The sequence below is a fragment of the Meleagris gallopavo genome, chromosome 22 (assembly GCF_000146605.3).
Source record: "Meleagris gallopavo isolate NT-WF06-2002-E0010 breed Aviagen turkey brand Nicholas breeding stock chromosome 22, Turkey_5.1, whole genome shotgun sequence".
Taxonomy (NCBI): Eukaryota; Metazoa; Chordata; class Aves; order Galliformes; family Phasianidae; genus Meleagris; species Meleagris gallopavo.
Window position 1 is genome coordinate 4703626 of NC_015032.2, and position 10686 is coordinate 4714311.

Here is a 10686-nt window from a genome sequence, read left to right on the forward strand (position 1 = left end):
TTTTGAATTTAATGTGAATTAAGAAATGGTTGAGTGCCGCAAAAACAAAATGAAAGCTTTCATTTTGGGTCAAATGGGATGTTGCTGTTGATTGAAGGTGAATTTTCACTCCTTTTTATCATTATAGTGCAAAAAAATTTTCAGGTCAACACAGATCAGCTCCGGTTTATTTTCCAAACGAACTAAAAAATCCATTACGCTCACAGCTGTACCTGCAATATCTCTGCTACTCTGCTCCTGAGGTCCCCTATGGAGCTGTCAGCAAAACACAAGATAGAAAGCAGATTAAATTGCTTTTTTGTTTTGTTTTGTTTGTTCCTTGATCTCGTAGAGACAATTGTGAGCCACACCTCACAGCAGAGCCAAACCTCTCTCTGGATCCCATTTATGAATTTTAGAAATATGGCGCTTACAGACACCTCTAAACGGAATAAGGGTTCCTCACACCTGTGTCTTTTCATGTAAAACAGCACTAGAGGAGAACTGGCTTCATCCCCATTACTGTGAAGAAACCAACCAGCCCAGGTGAGTCCACAGGGCGCCAGGGACTGGACTTTCATGCTGGGACATGTGGGGTTTACATTCATGCTTTGGTGGGACAGGTTTGTGTCCTACCATCAATGTGCTTTTGAGCTGGCTGGGTTTGAGGAAAGCGACTCTTGATACAACTCATCAGGAAGATGTATGAATGTCATGAGCCCCAGGTGTGGGGAAGGGCTTTCTTAAGGGCTTGGAGTGTTGATTCCATTGGAGAGCAGCTGTAGGTGTAAACAGGTGATTTAGGATAAGTAATTCATTTCAAATAAGCCACTACATCAGAGAGGGATCTCATACCTACTCATCTCCTGCGTTTCAGTCCCTTTTCTAGATCTTCCTGCTCTTCCTTGTGTATATTTGGGATATTTCAGGCTGCAGAAAAGTCAGAGAGCACTTTCCCAATTTGCACCTTACAAAGTCTTGTTTCCTCATGCTAATATCTAGCAACAGGCCACTATATCTGCTGCAAGGCACTGCTTGTACCGTGCTCTTCAACAACACAACCTTCTGCTGCTCAGTCCCTCTGCTGCTGGCCAGGTGCCCCAGGACCCTGCAGCAGTGGTGATGACTGATTGTCCCGTGAAGTCACAGTAAGTTGGGTGAAAATAATGTGCCTGCTATGTTAAACTTGAGAAAAATGGTTCTCAAGCTGTTTCACTTCTCAGGGAGCAGCCCGGTGCGTCTCTGTCGTGTTCCGCTCGCCTCAGTGCAAATTGATGGGAAAGTGGGTGGAAAATGCTGCCAGGTGTGAGCCTTCCGATGAAGCCAGTTGGGGTTTACAGGGAGGATGTGAAAACAACTTTTTTTTCCCTCCCCTTTGGGCTGTGACAGCTCAGCCAGGCTGAGAACAGCCTTATTTACATCCATCTCTCTTTTCAGCACCCCTTGGTTCATCCTCATTTCCACTCCCTGCATGCAATAAATCTCAGCAAAGAGAAGTCAGCTCATGTTTGGGGCTTTGCTTTCCTCCTGTTTGCACTCTGCAAAGGGGCACGCAGGCAGCAACACCTCTGAGCTGGCTCTCAACCTCGGGAAATGTTGTCAGGAGGGAGCATCATTTTCTGACTCACTCTTTCCTCTTCAATGGGCTCCACAGGTTCCAGCGGGGATTTATTGCCTCGTTCTCTCTGTTATCCACCAGGCTTTACTTTAATGAGTGCTCGGAGGGCCATTCCACATTACTGTGCTGTGCAAAGGGGCACAACCTCAGTTTGGGATTTAAGACCGGAGCTCCTCGCTGCAAGGCTTGTCCCTACCATAATGCTGGCTCTGTGGATAGCACTTACTTTTAAAAACCCACAAGGAAAGTTAATGTATTATTTTGCTAGCTTGCAACAGTGCTGTGCGTGCAGGACCAAAACTATTCTATGAGTTTTCAAGTTATGTCAGGTTGGATTCATCAGCAGAGAGTAAAATTTTGAGCAAGTGTGCGCTGGAGTTTGTTTTGCACCTGCTGAGCCTAATCAAGTTATACAGCATGGGATAGAGATTTCCATTTGATCTACTTATCCAGAGCACAGAAAGAGGGAAGAAGTGGTCCAGGGTTTGGCTGACGTCTTGTAAATGCCTTTTGTCTACATCAGCATTTGAATGACAATAAATATAAAATAATTCTTGTGATAATTGCTAGGTTCTGGTATTTTTAGAAAACTATTTGTAGAAGCAGAGAGAGAGCTGAGAACTTCTTTCCCATAGGCTCCTTGAGACTAAAATTTCTCACATCTTTTAGGAAACAGCAGTAGGAAATGCACTGTAAGCTTTTTCTCCCTTGCTTCTCCTCTCACGTCTGCTCCTGGTACCTTTGCTTTGACCTTGGGGAGGGCTCCTATATTTTTAGTTTCTTGGGTCCATAATGCCATCTTCCCTGCTTTTCTCATCTAGGGCTGCCTCTGCCCTATTGAGCTATGAGCTCTCAGAATGAAATCCACTGTTCTACCCTTGATATGTGACACAAGTGGAAAGCCAGACGCATGGATGGAAATGGATAGTGCCTTGGCCATGAGTACACTGTTTTTTGAGGTGCCCTGTTTTGTGTTTTCCCAAGGGGAACTCGCCTCCTGGAGAGTGAACGCATTTCCAGAATCTTCATCGCATGCTCACACAATAGTCATCAAATGGCATCTGCTGCCTTCACTGTGCTGCTGATCCTGTACCCATCTTTGATGACAGGTCTCCATTCCTTCTGCATGGAAAAGCTGTGGCTGAGAATGGATGAATGGACCCTATAGGGCCAAGCACAGCTCTGCTCAGGTTCATGGGGCAATTTGCAAATCTTATAGGAGAGAGGAAGGGGCCATGGAGTCTGGGCTGACAGCCAACTCAGTAAAGCCAGGGCTGGCTGCTGAAGCCTGACTCCTCAGCAGTGCTGCATGGGGGGGCCCTGGGCAGTAGTGTCCTAGAGATAGATTGTCAGGGGCAAAAGTATCCCTTCCTGCAAAGATGATGTCGTTGCTTTTTTCAATTTGCAGCTCCCTCACACACCCCACTGCATTCCCCACGGATGGGCTCAGTCTTGGAGACATGCTCATAACTCTGGGGAGGGGGTGAAGAGCTCGCAGGGGTTGTGTCTACCATCTGTGCCTGTGAGTGATGGCTGAGCTGTACCTGGGAGGGGAGCAGCTCATTAGGCATTAGGAGGATTTGCTGCATCCCTGTCACTCTGCTTTGCTTTCTTTTTATGTGCATGTCAGCAGCGAGAAAGCAGGATTTATGGCCGCTGCACAGAGTTCCCAATGCCTGCCCATGCAGAGGAGGCGTGCAGTATCATGCACAGCATCAGTCTAACAGAAGTTGTTCCGCAAGCTCTAAGTGATGAAACTTCACTAAACGCAGCTTCCTTTTAATAAACTTGAGAATAAAGTGTGAGCAAGAAAGGAAGGAGAGGCGGGGGCAGGAGGGAAGGAGCAGCGGCAGCGAGCTCCTGGCATCATTAGCTGGCGGGCTCTCTTTGACATGCAGGTCTCCACCAATGTGCTTGTTGAAAGTTTAGTGGTGGAGACAGCACACCTAATGGGATCTCGGGGGAGGCATCCTCTCGCCCATGGATAACAGGCTGCAAGACAAAGCTGTCTGCTTGCTCTGATTTACTGCTCTCTTGCAGCGGGGAGATAAAAGTTTGCACTTCTTGTAGCAGAGCAGGCAATGGGACTTCTTATGGCAACACTACGTCAGAAACAAAAAATCTGTGAGTTACTTCAACCCAGCAGGACAGGGAGGGAGAGAAATGTGAGAACCTGGTGCTTTACATTTGAAACGTGCTTACTGCATCAAACTCATTTACTGAGAACCGCCTCCTATAACTCCTCGGCTCAGTGCCTGCAGGAATGCCTTCCAAGTCAGGCTCGTTGTAGGAAAATCCTGAGGAAAAAAAAAAAAAAAGATAATTCAATCTATGAATATTTATTTATTAGTAGATTTCCAAGTGACAGGTTTAGAGTTGTTTTTTACCCTCAATAGCATGCGGCAATGTGAGTGTTGAGATGAGATTTTGCAGACTTCAGTTTTAATACCGCTTTGTATTTCCCATGCAGCCTCAGCCCAATCAGCCTCTCCTTGCTCCTCTCCCTTCCCCATCACACAGCCATCATGGCAGTTTGCAGCTGGCCGTGCTCTGGCAGAGATGTTCATTAGAGCCTGAGGGACAAATAGAAATGACAGTCACAGAGACAACAGAAGTAACTCAGGAAGAGTTACAGGCCTGCAAGTGTGGCTAACCATAACATAAGGTCACGGCTCCAAACACATTATAATCTCCAGGAGAAGCACCTTGCTTTTAATTTTGCTGACAGCAGTTGCTAACAGGGATGAATGGCCACAAGTGGGGCCAGCCTGAGGACTGATTGTTTCTATAGGGCTTTGGCTGGGAGAGGGATGAATTTTTCTCTGCAGAGCCAAGAACCCAGGGGATGTGATGGTGCCTGAGAATTCACAGGCCATGTCAGTGTCCAAAAAGTCCCTGAGCTAAAAGGGGGGTGAGGCTGTAAGTGATTCCTCAGGCAGTGTGCAGGGCTGGGTGAGCATTTGTCTCATCTTCTGCAACTCTTCCTGCCTCCATAAACAACTCCGAGAGGGAATATGACAAAATTAGAACCTAGAGGAGGAAAACAAGAAGCCAAAGAGAAGAGGATGTCTTCTATCATCATCTCTCCTGTTCCCCAAAAGCATGTCCTGAGGGAAAAGCAGAGGATGGGTACAGCAGGGTGATGTCTCCTAGGGGAGTCACTGATGGAAATATCTCTGGGCATGTCCTCAGGTCATCTCCCTTGAGTCAATGTCTGGTGTCATCGCTCAGGACTGCTGAACCTGCCCTCACCTCAGCCTGCCAGGATTTATTTGGCTTTTATTTTACTTTAGACAGGTGGCAAGAGATGTACAGGTGTAAAGATGACTCTGGAGTGGAGTCAGTGTGCATAAACAAGCAGGGAGAAGGGAGACATTCTTCTCTTTAATGTCATCTCAAGTCTTTTTGGAGCTGCCTATTTATCGCCAGTCTGTAGGTCCACAAGATGATGAGATGGATAAAATGGGATGATAAGCTTGAGCTGGAAGAGAAACTATCAACAGACCTGTTGATTTATTGCTCTTCTCAACTCAGGTGGATTTAGGGATGAAGGAAGGATAAATCTTCCCCTACTTTTTTTTTTTCCTGCTCTTAGGTAACCTTTAGCACTTCATGGACCATGATTTTCATTTCGCTTTGGCTTTGAATTACTCAGTTTGGGACTGAGCTGAAAGGTAATTTAAGAGGCAAAAAGAGGTGGGGAGAAGCCCAACATTTGTATTTAATTCTGACTTAAATTCTGCCCCTTTTCAGGACTTGCATCAAAGACAGTCTGATGAGGATGCTGTTTTGGCAAGAGGAGAGGACAGGATTGCCCAGTGGATGAGGAATTGTGGAGCAGTCCTCAAGGAAACCCCAGCGATCAGACTGATCCAGCAGAGGTACAATTGGCAATACATTCAGAATAAGGACACTGATATTTACAATCATGTAGTCTCCCCCAATTATTTTTATCTGAGGTTGCCCCCACTTAAGCCAAGAGGGTGCAGGAATGTTTAGGGTTCTCCCCATGAATTCCTGTTTTGTCTCTCCTTCAGTTTGAAGTGGTGCTTATAGACAGAAGCACTTCCAAGTGAAGACTGCTTAACTAGAAGGAAGCAAATGGCCCTGTGTCCAGAATATCCCTTTTAATGGGTTTAAACCCTCTTTCTGGACTGCCATAGTTATCCTCTAGGATGGTTGCAACACTGCACCATCCATCCTTCGCCCTACCATCACTGTATACTTTCAGGCAAGGCACTCAAACAGTACAGAATCACCTGTTCTTACTCTTCTTCTTCCCAGAGCTTTTTCTTCATCAGTGGAACCAAAATTCTGTGCAACTCTCTACCGTGACAGCTTTGTACAAATGGGAATCCATAGCAAAAGTGAGCATACCCTGCAACAAACTGAAGCCCAAACCAAACAAGTAAACCAACCAAACAAACAAGAAACCCACACATTTTTCAGCACTGCGAGAGAAGGTGAGAAAATATTTACCTTATTCTCCCTCCATGCTTGTTTTACTCATATTAGAGTAGATTTCCCCTTTTCAGATTGTGCTGTGCATAAAATACACCCAAACTTCATGAGCTGTGTATGCAGCCATCCAAGTGGAGTGCACAAATTCTGCTGGGGGAGTGGGAGTCCTGACTCTGAGTAGTGGCTCTGGGTCAAAACTGTGGAGAGGGCACTAGAAATTAATATAGATCATCTTTTTCATAATGGTTACAGTGTGTGTTAGAAAGTGCCACCAGTGCGTGGTAGCTCAGTTTGCTCTATGAAATTGTGGTTGGGGCTGCTTTGCATCTACCTGCTGATTACTCCACTCATCCCCTTTTCCCGTTAGGAGAGAAAAAGATTAAATTCACGTTAATTAAAAGCTAATTGATGACAAGATGACAATACTAATGTAGAAGCTCATGGAACTGAGTAATAAGCTGCTAAATATCACTGGTCCAATTTAAAAAGACAGCATCAATGTTAGCCTGATAACTAGAGGAGCATTCTTGTAATTGTGGGAAATAACTCAAAGGCCTGGCTTGGTTGTCATAGGAGGATGGGATGAGACCCCACAGCACCCAGTGGGTGCAACCCAGCCTGTTGTGCTCCCCCAAGCCCTGCACCAAAGGGATGCCATGGCTCTGTGCACACCTGGCTGCGCACATGAAGCCAAATCCACATGAGGACGAGGGATGCTGTGCACAAGGCTGGGGCCTGTTTGGCTCTGTTGGGGCAGGGCGTGCTCAGAAGCAGCCTGTCCTGAACACACCATGGGAGCCAGCCACATTTGTAGGCTCTGGCACAGGCACTGGCAGCACATCCAAGCTGCTTTGCTGGCCTGAGCATGCAGCCCTCCCCCTGGGCAGGGACAGGCATGGCAGCAGTGCCCATGTTGTCAGAGCAGCTTTGCTTGAACTCTCTCAAGCTCTCAAGGGGAGGAAGCCTGGCTCGCCAGCAGGGAATGGGAAAGCAAACTGCTGTGCTGATGGCCTCACACCCCTCCTGCCTCTGCCACCAGCTCTGGGATCAGCACATGTTGCAGCAGTAGGGCACCCAGCCCCCACATCACTGCCTTGAGACAGAGACCTGTTACTGAAGGTAGAAGATCTGAAGGGCTGAGATTAATTAAAAGATTAATTGAAATCCATCCTTTCTTGAATTCTTTTTTTTTTTTTCTCCATAGAAAAGTCTCCCTGGCTGGTAATGCCTCCAGCAGTTGGGAACTGAAATTTGGAGCAGAGAAGGCTAAATACAATCCAAACCCAGGGAGTAAGTTTGGACCATAAATCTGCCAAGCCATCGTGGAATCACAGTATGGTTTGGGTGGGAAGGGACCTTTAAAGATCGTTGAAAACAACCCCCTGCCATGGGCAGGGACATCTCCATGAGAGCAGGCTGCCCAGGGCTCCATCCAGCGTGGCCCTAAGCACTGCCCAAGATGGGGTGCCCACAGCTTCCCTGGACAAAATATTGAGCCATCCAAGGAAGCAGAGTGAAAGAAACCTAAGGGAAAGTGCCAGCAGAGCCCTGCAAATCAAATCAAAGGAGAAGACAGATTAAATGTGTTCTGCGTTATGCAGGCTTGGTTTCATTCAAGTCCATTTTGTAAGCAAGATTTCATGTTTCCTCTGGGTCTAAAAATTAGAACTTGATGGAGCTAGTCTGGGTGAGACTTGTGACTTTCTTCATGATTTTATTGTGCCAAAAATGATCATAAAACCGCAAGAACACCTTTTTCAGTAGATCTGCCTTTCTGTAGAAGACCCATTACAGCACATGTAATAGCAGAGCTGTACATCAGCAAACAGACAAAACAGACCCACAGAGCTGAGCTCTGCTATGAAATAGGAACACAAAGGCCCTCAGCACTCTCTGCTTCACCTGAAAAGTATTCTGGGAGCAGCCATGCAGAATGAGGAGCACTGAGCACCTGCAGGCCCCCCCTAAGTACAGATCTCTGCAGACAGACCAAGGGAGGAGCATCTCTCCTGCTCTCAGCAGGCTCAGTGATGCTGGATCCTACCAGGAAATGTGCTCTGACACACAGCAGAAGCAAGGTTTGAACATTTTTTCCTTTGTTTCTGGGGTTTTGTGTCTCATGCCAGGAGCTGAGAGTGGTTGGAAAGTGGGGTGCTGTGCATTTACTGGTCCACTCGGGCAGCTTCTGATGGCTTGTGGGAATTATCACATACTGCTTTTGTGGTAGCACGGCGTAAATGTCAAATAGTCATATATTATTTTATAAACAGCCTTCAGAGACAGGATTGAAAGTGGCTTCAAAGCTGTTCCCTGGGGGATTTGGTCACTGCCTTACAGAAAAGAAAAGAACTGCTGGGCTGGGACTTTGTCACGACCAGGCAGCACCCCTGGGACTCTCACAAGCTGCTCTGATCTAATCCTCATGAAGCCTGACCCTTCCTTTCAAGTGAAGCCAAATCCATCACCCCCTGATTGTGCAAAACATTATCCACTGACAAATGTGGTGATAACAGTGCTAATAGAAGCCTGACGGATGACTGGGGCTGGAACTGCAGCTGCAGCTCTCCTGCCCAGTGACTCCTACCTGAGCTTCAGCATCTGTGAGCAGGAACTGGGGGAGCAGTTTTTCTGGAGCTGCCCCATACAGCTCAGCGTTTAGGCTGGTCTGTGCCATGCCCTGCCCTCCCAGGTCTGCTATGGGAAGGACTGCAGCCACGTGGGGCTGCCTTTTGCTGCTGAGATCCAAGCTCTGTTGCTTTCATCCGATCCAGCACAAAAGGCACGAGCTTTCCCATTATCTTTTATTGTTATTGTTATTATCTAAATCATGCAAGAAAAAGCATTCACTGACCTACTCTGCAATAAAATATAAGTGGTTCTGAAGACCATGAAGATGGACAACTTCTTAAAAATGCAAGGCAGAAGTGTTGCACGCTCCGTTGAGTTTTTCATTAGGATTTTTCTCTCCCCCTGTCTATTTCTCACACCCACTGAATTATGAATTTACATGCATTGTAATGAGAATAACTACAATCACGATAGATAGAATTATTTTTTTTTTAAATCCTTATGTAAAATGCTATGGAACATAAGCAAGCTGTTGAAGTTTGATGAAATCAGCCCCGTTTTGGTCATACACTCGTATTTCTTGTGGTGGGGATGCAGAGTGGGCTGCAATCTGAATTCTGCAGGGAGTTGTGGTTGACAGAAATAAACCATGTGTTGAGGGTGCCACGTGAGCTGAACATAAACATGAATTAAACCCAGCAACTGTGAAGGAACCGGGGCCACTGAAAAACTGGTGCTAAAAACATAAATTTAGAGCCTAAAAGAATGGATTGGAAGCTGGTTTAATTGCCTCAATAAAGGGGTAACATGAAAATTATGGCTGTCAGAGCAGATTAAATGTACCTCAGAAATCAGAATACGGCGTTAATGGGTGATGGATGAATGGCAGAAGCCTGAAAGAGGCTATTGCATCGATGCAGTTGTATAGAAAATGTGGTTTAGTGGTTAAAAAGGGTGCGGGGAAGGCAGGGGCTCTTGGTGGGGCACAGTAGCTTTTGCATCACAATGTGACCATGGACTGAAGCTTCTTTGTTGGGTTTGTTGAATGGGAGCACCTCGCTCAGTCCCTGGGTGCTGTGCAACCTTGTTAGTGGGGCTGGAAATCAACCTGCTCTTTGAAATGCATCATATGCTAGTTAGGGTGGTCAGTGCTAACACACTGCTGTTGGCAACGGAGCACAGGCTGGGTGTTCCCACACAGCACTGACTGTAGACGTGCATGTGGAATAGCAGAAAGCTCACCAAGCTTTGGGCACCCGCATTCAGCACTTAGGCTCCTTTTGCAGTCAACAAGGAAAATACTCCCAGCCTTTTCTGGACTGCAATTCATCTCGCTGCTTTTAGACCTAAGCACGACTACAAGAGGGGGAACTGCTAAGGAATGGCTGCGTGGGTTTCCCCATAGTGCACACCAATAAGTATAGGAGGGCATACAGTGGAGGCGTCAGTATTAACGTGTGGGGCTGTGCCGGTGTGGTGAGAAGGCAGCAGACTGAATTTGCCTGCATGTAGATGAGAGCAGGACAGTGCTTGCTCTGTGAATGAACAAAAAATTTCTCATGCGAGCACTACAAGCTGAAATCATTGCAGGAATTTCCTCAGTGTTGCAAAAGAGGTGCCGTGACTGCGCGGCTCCTGCGGTCCATCTGTGGGTGAAGGATGGCTGTCAGCACTGTCTGCGGCAGCTGCAGCGTGGTGGCACTTAGTCGATAGGAGGTGACAAGGGCTCATAGAAGGGATGGAGCGTCACCACGCTGGCAGGCAGAGGCAGACAAACAAGAGGCTTTGAGATGAAGTGCGGTTGCCAAATCCGTAGCAATTTTTCTAATAAGGTTGTGGCCAGCAGCAGGAGCACTGGGAAGGACTTGTGCCAGTCAAAAAAAAAAGCTTCCATGCTATCACCCATTTCCAGAAGCGGATCGCTTTGGGACAGCACTGATTTTCCAGGAAAAAAGAAAACAAATTTCCCTCCCAGCAAAAAAATCACAGAGTCACAAAATGACCCGGATTGGAAGGGACCTCAAGGATCATGAAGCTCCAACCCCCCCGGCCACAGACAG

At 46.8% G+C, this 10686-nt stretch overlaps 1 long non-coding RNA gene across 1 annotated transcript; it reads left to right on the forward strand.

Moving 5' to 3' along the window:
• The first annotated feature begins 219 nt into the window (after nucleotides 1-219).
• Nucleotides 220-9925, forward strand: LOC109370748. The gene is made up of 5 exons (XR_002121140.2): nucleotides 220-1127; nucleotides 5193-5271; nucleotides 5351-5478; nucleotides 5882-6060; nucleotides 7263-9925. It is a non-coding gene; the product is annotated as an uncharacterized LOC109370748 (long non-coding RNA).
• The last annotated feature ends 761 nt before the right edge of the window (nucleotides 9926-10686 follow it).